Here is an 11945-nt window from a genome sequence, read left to right as displayed (position 1 = left end):
GTGGGGGGGAAATGAAACAGTGCTGAAGGAGAAAGCAACCACTAGGCAGGGAGAGAAAACACAGAGGGCAGAAGGCAGTGTGTGAAACCTGGGAAGGGGAGTCGGGGAGAAGAATCAGTTAGGCACACTTCTCAGTGGCACAGTGAATAACCCACATTTCCTAAGAGATGAGGCCAGATAGAAGCCATTATCCAATTCTGTTCTTGTCACTTAAGCCAGTGAGGGCAAGTGGGAAAGCAAGGCTACAAGAGTGACAGAAAAATTCTTAGCATTTCTTAAAATCTGTTTACAACTAGCCACTATAGCTGTGGTCCCCCAAAGATGGGGCATGCCCCCCTTTGGGGGGCACAGAGGAAGGTTCAGGGGGGTGTGGTGGGGTCTGGGTCAGCCCACATGGTGGGGGGGAAGCCTCACCCAGTCTCACTCTGCCCCCATCTCTGCTGTGGCCCCAGCTCCTGGCCATGGCTCTGCTTCTGGTCCCGCCTCCAGCTGCAGCCCTGGCCACAGCCCCAACCCCGCCCCCAGCCTGGCAGTGGCTCTGCTCCCGGCCATGGCCCCAGCCCGGCCCCCAACCCCCAACCAGCTCCAGCTTTGGCCCCGAGCCATGGCACCGCTTCTGGCCCTGGCCCCGGCCACAGACCTGCCCCTAACCTTGGCCCCTGGCTCCCAGCCCAGCCGCCACTCCAGCCCCAGCCTCAGCCCCCAGCTAGGGTTGCTAGGAACGTCCAGTCGAAAAGAGATCCTGGCGGCTCCGGGCCGCTAAAAGTCCAGTTAGTGCAGGGCCAGCAGGCTCCCTACCTGGCTCCACATGGCTCCCCAGAAGCGGTGACAAGTCCCTCGGCTCCTAGGCAGAGGGATGGCCGTGGTGGCTCTGTGTGCTGCCCCCTACCTGCCCCCGAGTGCCAGGTCTGCAGGTCCCATTGTCCAGGAACTGTGGTGAATGGGAGCTGTGGGGGCGGTGCGCAGAGCCGCTTGGCCGCACCTCCACCTAGCAGCCAAGTGACATGTCGCTACTTGTGGGCAGTCGCCTGAGATGAGCACTGCCTGGGACCTGCACCCCAAAACCCCTCCCACACCCCAATCCATTGCCCCATCCCTGAGCCCCCTCCCACACCCAAACTTCCTCCCAGAGCCCACACCCCCTCCCCCACCTTGAGCCCCCTCCTGCATCCAAACTCTCTCCCAGAGCCTGCACCCCTCACCCCCTCCTGAGGCCCAACCCCCTGCCCCAGCTCTGAGCCCCTTCCCCCACCCAAACTCTGTCCCAGAGCCCACAGACCTCACCCATTTTCCCCCCCAATCCCCATCCTGGAGCACCCTCCTGCACCCAAACTCCCTCCTAGAGCCCACTCCCCAAACCCTCTCCTGTGCCCCAACCCCCTGCCTCAGCTCAGAACCCTCTCCTGCACTCCAAACCTCTCAGCCCCAGCCTGGATCCCGCTCCTGCATCCAAGCCCCTCATCCCTGGCCCCACCCCAGAGCTCACACACCCAGCCAAAGCCCTCACCCCCTCCTGCACCCTAACCCCCTGCCTCAGCCTGAAGCCTCCTCCCACACTCCAAACCCCTCATCCTCAGCCCCACCCCAGAGCCAGCACCCCCAGCTAACCCCCTCACCCCTTCCTGTGCCCCAGCCCAGTGAAAATGAATGAGTGAGTGAGGGTGGGGGGAGAGCGAGTGACAGAGGGAAGGAGGATGGAGTGAGGGGGCAGAGCCTCGGAGAAGGGGCTGGGCAGAGGGTGGGCCTCAGGAAAGGGGCAGGGCAAGGGTGTTCGGTTTTGTGCAGTTAGAAAGTTGCAACCTACCCCCAGCCCTGACCGTGGCCCTTCTCCCGGCTGCAGCCCCCCCACCAGCTCCTGGTGCCCAGTTAGGGGGGGTGGGGATGGGCGCAAACAGGGGTAAGGAGAGGTGCCAGGTAAAACGTTTGGGGACCACGGCACTATATAGTGGATCAATATACAAACAGAGCATCAGCCTAAACTCTGAATGTTCTTGGGTTAAAATAATTGTTCATGTCACTGAATATAGCTTTCTGTATTTAATTTTATTTTATTTTGTTTCTCGATACCAGTGTGACAATACATCACATGCTACACAGATGCCATGCTCAATGCCTCTTCATGGCTGTTCATTTTTCAACATGCTGCGCATGACACATGGATGTCAGCTCTGAGCTGCTGTACTGTAGTTTAGTTCCTTTCTGTCAGCTGGAGACGTGCTCTCTTGTTGAGTCAAGTAGCTCCATAAATCATTGGTGTGCTGGAGGGGGCTTCTGGTGGAATTTTAACAAGAGGCCCCTAAGCGCCCCCAATTATTCTGAATAGGAGATGAAGGTCACTTCTCTTCTTAGGATGATGGAGTTCTCCTTCTCCCTGGATAAACTATGTCTGCCAGTAATGACTTATGACTGGGTCTCCTATGTCTGAAGAGAAAATCTTTTCCTTTAAAACAACAGACTGCACCAAGTGTCAGGTATTTAAAACAAAAAATGTGGGAGAGGGGTACCCCTGGATCTCTGTAACAGGGAGTCAGATACTAGAACATAGTGCTCTTCTGCCAGTCCTGTTATTTCTAACCCAGGAGTACAAAGGGGGTTTAGTCTCTCTCTCTCTCTCTCTCTCTCACTAAGAGAGAGGAAAGGGGGTTCTGCAAGGAAAAACACCAGGAACAGCCATGCTATTGAGGAAGCTTAGGCTGGGTTTCTGTTTGTTACTAACAATACTGGCAAACCCAAGAAAGGCTGAAAACTTGGCCTAGAGTATTGCGTGCTTGGAGTGTTGTGTGTTAGGGGCAGATAGGAACTCCATAAGCTTATATCCCCCTGAAGCTATTCACCATTGCACTCTCTTTTTAATGATACCAGCATAACATTGTGCTATACGATCATACTGAGTATAACTTTCCAGAATTAACTATAAGCTTTTCCAGTAAATGCTCTTAATACAAGCTGGTGCCTCCCACCTTTGCTGTGGTCATGAGAAAATACTTTGTTTAATAGAAAAAAATCAATGAAGAAATTCCCCAGTCCCTCACTCTCTGAGCATATTCAGACCAGGTTTATGGAAGTTATCATACGCTAAGGGAGAACATGTCTATGGGAGCCCCCACTTCAAATAGTGATAGAACACCAATATGCCCTACATATTGCTAAAGAACATTATTAAAGGTGATGCCGTCAACAAGCCAGACCATTAAAATGTGTCATATTCCCAAGCACTTTTTAAAAAAACAGAATTTCTTTAATGAAATGTGCCAGGGATGCGCAGTAACTATTCTAATTATTTTTCCCTCTATTGAACATGTGAAAAGTCAACTTTAATCTAAGCTCCTTTCTTCTTTTGATTCCCCAGTTCTTCCATTTCCTGTAAGGCATGTGAGTGGGGATATTTGCCCAAGAAAGCGGCCTGTATCAGTATAGCAACTGCCACTCAGTAAAGTAAATGTGATCTTCTATGTGAGCACATTGGGGGGAAAAAAGAAGAAGAAGAAAAAGAAAAGATATCCTGGAGGATTCCCAACCACTGAACTGGGGCAAAAGGTGTTCAGACATGTTCACAAGAGGTCTGAGCCAGCTCCCACTGAATTCAACTGATGTTGGATCAGACTCAAAGGCCTTTTCCAAACTAAAGGCAAAACCGTATATATAAAATGCTGTTTTACTTAGAGAAGGAAAATGTGGTCACCATACACTTTACTCCCATTGCTTTTTATTTCTCTCTTCCTATTCTTTAATAATGCATTATTTTATGCTTTAAACAACTAACAAAATCATCCAAAGCACAAGATTTGGTGGCGATGGGGGACTTCAGCTACCAGACATCTGTTGGGAAAATGATACAGCAGAGCACAGGTTATCCAACAAGTTCTTGGAATGTATTGGAGACAATTATTTTATTTTTAAAAGGTGGAGAAAGCTACTAGGGGAGAGGATATTCTAGCTTTGATTTTGACAGATGGGAAGGAACTGGTTGAGAATTTGAAAGTGGAAGGTGGCTTAGGTGAAAGTGATCATGAAATAGTAAAGTTCATGATTCTAAGGACAGGTGGGAGGGAAAACAACACAATAAAGATAATGGATTTCAAGAAGGCAGACTTTAGCAAACTCAAGGAGTTGGTAGGTAAGATCTCATGGGAAGGAAGTCTAAGGGAGAAAACAGTTCAAGAGAGTGTTTTTCAAAGAGACATTATTAAGGAACATGAGCAAACTTTCCCACGGTGTAGGAAATATGGCAAAAGACCACCCTGGCTTAACCAGGAGATCTTCAATGATATGAAACTCAAAAAAGAGTCCTACAAAAAGTGGAAACTAGGTCAAATTACAAAGGATGAATATAAACAACTAACATATGTATGTAGGGACAGAATCAGAAAGGCTAAGGCACAAAAAGAGATTAAACTAGCTAGAGACTAGTAACAAGAAAACATTCTACAAATACATTAGAAGCAGGAGGAAGACCAAGGACAGGGCAGGTCCATTACTCAATGGGGTGGAGGGGGGGAAAGAAACAATAACAGAAAATGTGGAAATGGCAGATGTGCTGACTGTTTTGTTTCAGTTTTTACCAAAAAGGTTAGTAGCAACTGGACGTCTAACATAGCGAATGCCACTGAAAATGAGGTCGGATCAGAGGCTAAAATAGGGAAAGAGCAAGTTAAAAATTACTTAGACAAGTTAGATGTCTTCAAGTCACCAGGGCCTGATCAAATACGTGCTAGATTACTCAAGGAGCTGACTGAGGAGACATCTGAGCCACTGGTGATTATCTTAGAAAAGTCATGGAAGACAGGAGAGATTTCAGACCACTGAAAAACAGCAAATATAGTGCCAATCTATAAAATGGGAAATAAGGACAACCCAGGGAATTACAGTCCAGTCAACTTAACTTCAGTACCCAGAAAGATAATGGAGCAAATAATTAAGCAATCAATTTGTAAATACCTAGAAGATAATAGGGAGATAAGTAACAGTCAGCATGGATTTTTCAAGAACAAATCGTGTCATATCAACCTAGTAGCTTTCTTTGACAGGGTAACAAGCCTTGACTTTATAAGTCTTTTGATATGGTCTTGAATGACCTTCTCATAAACAAACTAGGAAAATACAATCTAACCTAAATGGAGCTAGTATAAAGGTGGGTGCATAACTGGCTGGAAAACCATTCCCAGAGAGTAGTTATTAGTGGTTTACAGTCAAGTTGGAAGGGCATACTGAGTGAGGTCCCACAGGGATCAGTTCTGGGACCAGTTCTGTTCAATATCTTCATCAATGATTTAGATAATGACATAGACAGTACACTTATAAAGTTTGCAGATGATACCAAGCTGGGAGGGGTTGCAAGTGCTTTGGAGGATAGGACTAAAATTCAAAATTATCTGGACAAATTGGAGTAAATAGGTTGAAATTCAATAAGGACAAATGGAAAATACTCTATTTAGGAAGAACCAATAAGTTGCACACATATAAAATGAGAAATGACTGCCTAGGAAAAAGTACTGCAGAAAGGGAATCGGGGGTCATAATGAATCACAAGCTAAATATGAGTCAATAGTGTAACACTATTGCAAAAAAAAAAAAAGCAAACATCGTTCTGGGATGTATTAGGACGAGTGTTATAAGCAAGACACAAGAAGTAATTCTTCCACTCTACTCCACACTGATTAGGTCTTAACTGGAGTATTATGTTCAGTTCTGGGCACCACCATCTTTCAGGAAAGATGTGGACAAATTGGAGACAATCCAGACAAGAGCAACAAAAATGATTAAAGGTATAGAAAACATGACATATGAGGAAAGATTGAAAAAAATGGGTTTGTTTAGTCTAGAGAAAAGAAGACTGAAGGGAGACATAACAGTTTTCAAGTATATAAAAGATTGTTACAAGGAGGAGGGGGAAAATTGTTCTCCTTAATCTCTGAGGATAGGAGAAGAAGCAATGGTCTTAAATTGCAGCAAGGGTGGTTTAGGTTGGACATTTGGAAAAAATTCCCAACTATCAGGGTAATTAAGCACTGGAATAAATTGTTCAGGGAAGGTGTGCAAGCGCCATCATTGGAGATTTTTAAGAGCAGGTTAGACAAACACCTGTCAGGGATGGTCTAGATAATACTTAGTCCTGCCATGAGTGCAGGGGACTAGACTAGATGACTTCTTGAGCTTCCTTCCAGTACTACAATTCTATGATTCAAGTCATTCCATCTTAGAGCTAGTGATGGGTTGTTCATCCCACACCAGAAAGGAAGGGGGAGGGATAGCTCAGTGGTTTGAGCATTGGGCTGCTAAACCCAAGGCTGTGAGTTCAATCCTTGAGGGGGCCATTTAGGGAACTTGGCCAAAAATTGGGGATTGGTCTTGCTTTGAGCAGTGGGTTGGACTAGATGACCTCCTGAGGTCCCTTCCAACCCTGATATTCTATGAAAGGCAGCCTAGGGAGGTTGCACTGAGCAGCCAATCAGGGCCCAGTGGACTCACATAAAAGGGCAAAGCAGAAGCAGTTGCTACAGCAAGCCCAAGGAGAGAGGACAGTATTCCTAGTGGGCTGCAGGAAGCTAGCACCTTGGACACAGCCATTGCTGTCTGGGACTTGGGGGCATGAGGGAGCTCCTGGCTGTCTGCTGGGACTTTTGTGGGCTGGAGGCCCTGAGAAGAGGACAAAGAAGGTGCTGGGACCCTGGGGTAGTGGCCCAGGGAATTGAAGCAATATTGGTGGAGAAGTTAAGAAAAGGCAGCTATCTACAGATTCCTTAGATGGGTCCCAAAGTAGTGGGTGGACTGGGTCCCCTGCATTTGCAACTGTGGAAGTGGCTGAACTTTTGACTGAGATACTGAACCCTGGAAGGGGGAAAGACCTGAATAGTGGCACAGCCAGAGGGCCAAGTTATGAAAAGAATGCTGCGATCTCTGTGCTAGATGGGTCTTCAGGTGGAGAAGGGGGTGGGAGAGGCACCACCAGGAGAAGGTGTACTGTCAGAGAGCTAATCCCCAAGATACCTAGCAGGAAATGCTGCTCTGGTGAACGAACCCTGTGACAGAGCTGATTAGGCACTTTAAGTAGCTATGGCCCTGATCCAACAAAGCACTTAAGCATGTGCTCAACTTTAAGCACAAGAGCAGTCCCATTAAAGTGTTTTATTGAATGGGGGCCCATATTTCCAGGAAGGGGTTGCCAAACATTTACAGCAGTTTCTCTGGGCAGGTCTACACTAAAAACTTACCTCGGCACAGCTGCACCAAGGCAGCTGCATCACTACAGTGAGTCTGGTGAAGATACTGTAAGCAGACAGGAAAGAGCTCTCCTGTGCAGGTGGAGATAAGCTGACAAGAGGCGGTAGCTACATTGGCTGGAGAAGGTCTCCTGCTGACATAGCTGTCTACAGGGTGGGGTGTGTGTGTTTAAGGTTAGCATAACTATGTCGCTCAGGGGTGTGGATTTTTCACATCTCTGAGCGACTTGGTTATACTGAAGTAAGTATGTAGTTTAGGCCAAGCCTCTGTTTATGTAGGACCTAGCCTAGTTTGTGCTTGGCGGCTATAGAATCAGGCAAAGTTAACTTGAGCTTAATTAACAGATCGTTGTGCTAAGCTGTGCTAACATAACTGATGTTCTTAGAGAACATAAATAAGGAAGTAACAGCATAGCTGTATTTTTTCCTTTCAAAAGAGAAAAATCAATTTTTGCAAAATAGAAAAATACAATAGGAAAAACATTTTCAAGTTTATTATTAATTATTAGTAGTATTACCATAGTATCCAGGAGCCTTAGTCATGGACCAAGTCTCCACTGTGCTAGATGTTATACAAACTCTGGGTGTTACAAATGACACCCCTGATCTTGAGCTGTAAGCCAGGAAAAGGTGCAACACAGAGATCTGGGCCAGCTGTGTGCTAGGCTAGTTCTTTGACATAAATTAGGCCCAGTGCAGCCAAGGATAAGGGCCAACATGCTCATTAGTGCCAAGGAGAGTTGTGTATTCAACAAAGGCTATTCCTCAATGGCTTGAGTTCCTAGTACAGGTAAAAGTACAACCACACAACTGTTTAGCCAGCTGTCTTAAAAGAAAGACACCCATTTGTTTTTTTTAAAGAGCGCTGAATCTGGTGATTGGTTCAAGTGATTGTGATAGGGAGCCAGCCAATTATCCAAATCCACTCCAGTCATGGAAGAGTTGACAAACTGGCACCATCCATTGACTATTTAGGGGGATCTATTCCATTTTAAGTGGACATAAGTGAAATCCCAATTTTCTTCCTTCATGGCAGTCATAGCATAATCCCCTAAGTAAGAGGGCATAGATATTATGTTCCTATATTACGTACTTTTCCATGGTACAGGTTCAAATTAGGGTGGCGGATCACTGGTCGGTAGGTTATACAACCACCCAGACTGTACTTGATTTATAGGTAAACAGCAGACTCCACCTTCTCATGTTGTCAACCTATTAGCACTTTTTGCTAAATACACGTTACAAAAAAACCCACACTTTTCATACTATAAAATTTATTACACTGCCTCAAAAGTAAAGAGCTTCCCAAGGGATTCAAGTGGGGGGGGGGGGAGGAAGCAGGAGGAAAATACTAATTAATAGGACTTGGTTGTTCCGGGGGAATGATCAAACAGGCGAGCACTACAGCCAACGATAAAAGGAGGCAAAATGCTGTGCAGACGGTTATATTCATCTGCTTAAAATTCAGCTGGTCGAAGTGCTGGAATAATTTGCTCTGCACCATCTGGCAGCTATAAGGGGGGAGGGGGAACCCCAGCAGCATGTAGAAATACTGTACTGGAATTTACAGCTTAAATTTTGTATAATAGTCCACTATATATTATATGAATTACTGTAAACAATCCAACAAATACTGACTTTTGGACTATTTAGAAGCAAACTTACTAAAGTATAACGCATTTGTACTTTATATGTGGATCTATAGCATACTAAAGCCCATAAAATATCATACAGCAAGATACATTGATTGCAAGTGTAACTCACTGGTTAGTGTATGTTGTGTCCCACTCTATGCACAAGCAAAAGAGGATGGTCCTGTGAGTCTATTTTAACACTCAGCCCAGAATCAGCTCAAGATGTAAAGACTTCTGCTTTCAGCAATGGAGGCCCAGATTTAATCCCCAGTATTGGCCAAGATGGTGGCTGTCACATTAAGTGGAAACTTGTATGAGATTCAAACCAGTCTGTGCCTCACAGACCCACTTTTGGGTTATAGGTCTGCTCCACACAAGGATGTGGTACTGTTTACAGCTCTTCACTTGGAAGCCCAGCTCTTTACCTCAAACTGTATAGACTAATTTTTCAATCCTCAGAATCAGCCAAGATGGCAGTTGCCACACAAACATATTATACATTTAGAAATTCTACCCTGGGACATGCATGAAAGTCTGGTATCATCTATGAGACCCAGGTGCACTTGAAGGACAAAAGTCGGCCCTGCATTTGCAGTTTGCTCTCAATAGACTTGTGAATCCAATACAGCAACTAATTGCTGAGATCTTGCTGTCCCATAAAAGTTTCTTCCTCCAAGAGACAGATTTCACTTGCCACCGCAGATGACCAGTTTCTGAAACCTGTCCAACCAGCTGCCATATTGAAGCCCCTAGAGAGCATTGGGTGCAGTACATGGAAGTATAAGGATAACTGGTTTTACAGATATGTATTGTGTTTGGAGCAACAATAGTTAAGAGTCTTTGGGTGTAGGAGAAACATAACTGCTTACTAGGCAAAATAAATAGTTTTGTTTCAAATGTGGGGTGGGAGGAGAGGTTCCCTTTAAGAACTCCACACCCCAAAAGGCTGTTGCCTGACAATAACACATTCAATCAAATGCATGATAGAAACATTAAATCAATAAAACTCTTATTGGCTGAGCAATGAAGATAAGGTGTGATGTTGTCACCAAGCAGTGCCTGAGACCCAGTTAACCCTTTTGTGAGGTATTGATCCACAGGGTGGTGCTCCATGACTACCCTTCCTATGGCTATGAGTGTTTCCACTTTCTCAGGCTGCTGCAAAAAGAATGTTAATTACAGTACTAATGCTGCCATAATGCTACTGACAGGTTTCAGAGTAGCAGCCGTGTTAGTCTGTATTCGCAAAAAGAAAAGGAGTACTTGTGGCACCTTAGAGACTAACAAATTTATTAGAGCATAAGCTTTCGTGAGCTACAGCTCACTTCATCGGATGCATTTGGTGGAAAAAACAGAGGAGAGATTTATATACACATCAGCCACGCTATCAGAGGCTCGTTCACCTGCGCATCTACCAATGTGATATATGCCATCATGTGCCAGCAATGCCCCTCTGCCATGTACATTGGCCAAACTGGACAGTCTCTACGTAAAAGAATGAATGGACACAAATCAGACGTCAAGAATTATAACATTCAAAAACCAGTTGGAGAACACTTCAATCTCTCTGGTCACTCGATCACAGACCTAAGAGTGGCTATACTTCAACAAAAAAGCTTCAAAAACAGACTCCAACGAGAGACTGCTGAATTGGAATTAATTTGCAAACTGGATACAATTAACTTAGGCTTGAATAGAGACTGGGAATGGATGAGTCATTACACAAAGTAAAACTATTTCCCCATGGTATTTCTCCCCCCCACCCCACCCCCCACTGTTCCTCTGATATTCTTGTTAACTGCTGGAATTAGCCTACCTGCTTGTCACCATGGAAGGTTTTCCTCCTTTCCCCCCCCTGCTGTGGGTGATGGCTTATCTTAAGTGATCACTCTCCTTACAGTGTGTATGATAAACCCATTGTTTCATGTTCTCTGTGTGTGTGTATATAAATCTCTCCTCTGTTTTTTCCACCAAATGCATCCGATGAAGTGAGCTGTAGCTCACGAAAGCTTATGCTCTAATAAATTTGTTAGTCTCTAAGGTGCCACAAGTACTCCTTTTCATAATGCTACTGTAGTGCAGATATGCTCTTGTAATAGTTGAGAAGACACTTTCCTTCTAAGCCTCGGGTGGAAGTGGCTTATAATGTTCCCAAAACATGACCCTTAGGGCTGAATTTTTTTTTAATCGTGCTTGTGTTCTGCTCATAAATGAATTTAATTGGGAGGGTTGAAGAAAATCCATTTAGTTGTTTTCGAGTTGTGCAGGTGTTAAATGTTTTTCAACTTTTAAAATACTTTGGATGTTTTAGTGTATTTGAATAAACAAAAAATGTTTTGTTCTTTACAGCTCAGATGTTCCATATACCACAATTACTAGGCAAACTATACCTCTGACCATCTCCTGGTCTCATTAAGTGCTAGGGTGGCCATGGACACATCACCAGAATACAGGATGTCCCCATCCTCACCTCCATGATCCCATCTCCGTTGGTGTCCAACTGTCTCCAGTTTCCTCTCATTTTCACCAGACAAAGCCACATCCATTGCTAAGTCCTTGCTGGAAAGGGACAGCGTTCCACAAAATGAGGACTGTGATGGGTTCAGACACAGAGACCCCCTTGGGACTGTCACCTGATGTGCTGAAACTACCTTTGAACCCATTTTCTTTGATGGCTTGGGACTCCAAAACCCTGCCTTGTTGAGCCAGATACGCAAGCCTGCTGCAGCACAAATAAATCTGTTTTACTCTGTATAAAGCTTATACGGGGTAAACTCATAAATTGTCCACCCTCCATAACACTGATAGAGAGATATGCACAGCTGTTTGCCCCCCACAGATATTAATCACTTACTCTGGGTTAATTAATAAAAGTGATTTTATTAAGTATAAAGAGTAGGATTTAAGTGGTTCCAAGTAATAACAGACAGAACAAAGTAAGTTACCAAGGAAAGTAAAAGGAACATGCAAGTCTAAAGCTAATACATTTAAGAAACTGAATACAGGTAAATCTTACCCTCAGATGTTCCAAGAAACTTCTTTCATAAACTAGACTCCTTCTTAGTCTGGGCCCAATCCTTTCCCCTGGTAC

General features: G+C 44.9%; 1 long non-coding RNA gene across 1 annotated transcript; it reads left to right on the top strand.

Annotated features, from left to right (window-relative positions):
* The first annotated feature begins 3666 nt into the window (after positions 1 to 3666).
* Positions 3667 to 11580, top strand: LOC122459984. The gene is made up of 3 exons (XR_006280984.1): positions 3667 to 3677; positions 4163 to 4167; positions 11444 to 11580. It is a non-coding gene; the product is annotated as an uncharacterized LOC122459984 (long non-coding RNA).
* The last annotated feature ends 365 nt before the right edge of the window (positions 11581 to 11945 follow it).

Source organism: Dermochelys coriacea, chromosome 4, assembly GCF_009764565.3.
Source record: "Dermochelys coriacea isolate rDerCor1 chromosome 4, rDerCor1.pri.v4, whole genome shotgun sequence".
In the NCBI taxonomy this organism is placed as follows: domain Eukaryota; kingdom Metazoa; phylum Chordata; order Testudines; family Dermochelyidae; genus Dermochelys; species Dermochelys coriacea.
This window is presented reverse-complemented; position numbering and strand designations above follow the sequence as displayed.